Below are 3,200 nucleotides of genomic sequence, written 5' to 3' on the forward strand. Positions count from 1 at the left end.
AAATTCGAATATAATTTTAAGAGAATCAACAAGACTCAATCAATTAAAAGTATATCAACGAGTTTATATCTATCTCTTGATTTGATTTCCTCAAACAGAAACTGCGAGTACTAATCAAATACAAGGAACAACTTGGATGGTACCAAAAACCAATATCCAAGTGTCAATCAATATCAATAAACAACCGTTAGGTTGGATTCTTCAATTGATTGATCTAACGCACAACCTGTATTATTTCAATTATAAAGATAAAACAATATAATGCGGAAATTGAAATAACACACATCGAAAATTTTGTTAACGAGGAAACCGCAAATGCAGAAAAATCCTGGGACCTAGTCCAGATTGAACACACACTGTATTAAGTCGCTACAGATACTAGCCTACTCCAAGCTAACTTCGGACTGGACTGTAGTTGAACCCCAATCAGTCTCCCACTGATCTAAGGTACAGTTGTACTCCCTACGCCTCTGATCCCAGCAGGATACTGCGTACTTGCTTCCCTTAGCTGATCTCACCCACAACTAAGAGTTGCTACGACCCAAAATCTCAGGCTTTGACAATAAACAAATCTGTCTCACATAGACAAGTCTATCAAAGGATCACTCTGTCTCCCACAGAAAAATCCAAAAGTTTTTGTTCCGTCTTTTGATAATAATCAAGGTGAACAGGAACCAATTGATAATCCGGTCTTATATTCCCGAAGAACAACCTAGATTAATCAATCACCTCACAACAATCTTAATCGTATAGTAGCGAATCAACATGTTGTGGAATCACAAACAATGAGACGAAGATGTTTGTGATTACTTTTTATATCTTTCCTATCGGAGATATCAAATCTCAAGCCAATCAATCTGATTGTACTCGTACGATAGAAGATGCAAGATCAGATCACACAACTACGATAAAAGTAGTATCGGTCAGGCTTCACAATCCCAATGAAGTCTTTAAGTCGTTAACCTGGTTTTAGAAGAAGAAAACCAAAGGTTAAAGGAGAACCGACTCTAGTACGCAAACTAGTATCACACGTAAGGTGTGCGGATTAGTTTTGCATAATACTAGATGTCTCCTTTATATAGTCTTTCAAATCAGGGTTTTGCCTTGGTAACAAAACAATCAATATTCACCGTTGATGAAAACCTGATTTAGATTCAAGCTAAGATTTCTCAACCTTAGATCGAAAACTTAGATTTTTATGCAAAAATGAACTGCATGCTTCTAGGTTTGTTAACCGTACTCGAACGTGTACATTGTTGGTTCAAAAATAGTTAACCAAAAGGTTATCCATATGAGCATTTCATATCAACCATGTTCTTCTTCACCATAACTAGTTCAAATGACTCAAATGAACTAGTTAGAGAGTTGTTCAATTGCAAGAAAATCTTATGTAACTACACAAGATACAATTGAAGCAAAGAAGATTTGATTCACTTGAATCAGTTCATGAACTTTTATAGCCACGGTTTTCAAACTGCATTCCTTAGTCTTTTTAAGTTTAAGTTCAGAAATCATCTTTAGATATATAACCTTCTCAAGTTCGCAGACTAGGTTCGCGGACTTAAGACACTGGACAAAGTTTACAAACTCCAGCAGAAATTCTCGGGATGAGAACTTCGCCGGTTCGCGGACTGGGTTCGCGGACTTAGCTCACGCAAGTAATTTGTCAACTCCAGCAGAAATTCTCGGGTTTGAGAACTTCGGCAATTCGCGGACTGAGTTCGCGGACTTGGCACTTGCCATTCTTCCGGTTCTCTTGATCAACAAAGTTCGAAAACTTTGGTTCAAGGAATAGGACTTATACATAAATGTGTTTCCACAACAATGCTTATGTCAATCATTGGTCATGTAATCCAAACTCTCATTCCAATCATTGAAACATTCTAAGAAGACGTTATATAGTTGTTACACCATTTCTCGTCAAAACAATTTTCAAAGTGATTGAAACATATCATGACTTTCGTCACTAGGTAAAGATAAACTTGGTCGAAGCGAAAAGCTTACCAACACATATTTCGAGATATAAATAAGCGAGGTATACTCGGCTCGAAATACCAAATGTGTATAATATAAGTCTATATATATAGCATACGACTTTTTATCTCAAAAAATAGGATATAGAGTAGATAGACTCACTACAAGAAAGACAATATATAGCCACACCACCTATTTAAGTGTATTAGATCATGTTGTGGCAAAAAACAGTTTTTAGCCACATGGAACCCAGCGATGAGGCAAAAGAGTTGGCTTTTGCCGCATCAAGCTCAAGGATGAGGCAAAAAGATGGTTTGTTGCAGCAGTACAGGTACTAGGTGCGGCAAAAGCCTATTAATGTATTTTATTCCTTCTAAAAAAAACGAATATATTTATAGATTTTCGGGAGTCAAAGTCCAACTCAAGTATATATTACGTTTCTCTTTAACCTTTCAGTTTCATGTTCTCTCTCACACATTCTTACGAGAACCTTTCAGATCTAAAACAAAAATCTATGGTAATCAAATTGTCAAAATAGTTCGTTTGATTTTGTTATTGCTTCGGAGCTTGGGTTATTCAATCATGATATCGACCAGTTCCGGTTAATGAAAGTTTTGTTTGATTTGGCAAAAACAGGGGGAAAATCTTGTGATTATCAAACTTGCTTAAGGATTGATGACTATTAGTGTAAGAATCCACACTCTCTGCAACAGTTTTACGTATATAAGATGTTGTTTAATTGAGATCTAATTTATGTTTAGGGGTTTTTAATCTTTATAAGAAATTCCTTTGTTTCTTTGGATTGATACTGTTCCCTTTTTTTTTGACTTGATCTAGCGTTAATAAAGTTGATTGATTTACAGGGCCTGGATACTGCTAATCAAGTTGGAAAGATTTCCATTGCAAGGTAGTTTTTATATCTTCCATAAGTACAATTATTATGTACATATTTAGAACGATTCCGAATTATGAAATACTTATCCTCCTTGAATATTGGTTTTGCAGGAATAGAGAATATTGGTTTTGCAGTAGTAGAGAAGCTGATCGGGATAAAGTTCATGTTTTCTTCCTTTCTACTTTTTTTTTCTTTTTTTCTGTAAACTATGATGCGATCACATTATTACTTCCAAGTGATGTGTCATTTATGCATTTGATGTATATTGTGTAATTTAAAATTTCTATATGAAATAAAATTAATGCATCAAATGAGAATTTCGTTTTAGTTA

General features: G+C 35.1%; 1 long non-coding RNA gene across 1 annotated transcript; it reads left to right on the plus strand.

The window, feature by feature from the left end:
* The first annotated feature begins 2,399 nt into the window (after positions 1-2,399).
* On the plus strand, positions 2,400-3,200 carry LOC113293537. Its single transcript, XR_003332353.1, has 3 exons — positions 2,400-2,661; positions 2,838-2,881; positions 2,980-3,200. It is a non-coding gene; the product is annotated as an uncharacterized LOC113293537 (long non-coding RNA).

This window comes from Papaver somniferum, chromosome 7, assembly GCF_003573695.1.
Source record: "Papaver somniferum cultivar HN1 chromosome 7, ASM357369v1, whole genome shotgun sequence".
In the NCBI taxonomy this organism is placed as follows: domain Eukaryota; kingdom Viridiplantae; phylum Streptophyta; class Magnoliopsida; order Ranunculales; family Papaveraceae; genus Papaver; species Papaver somniferum.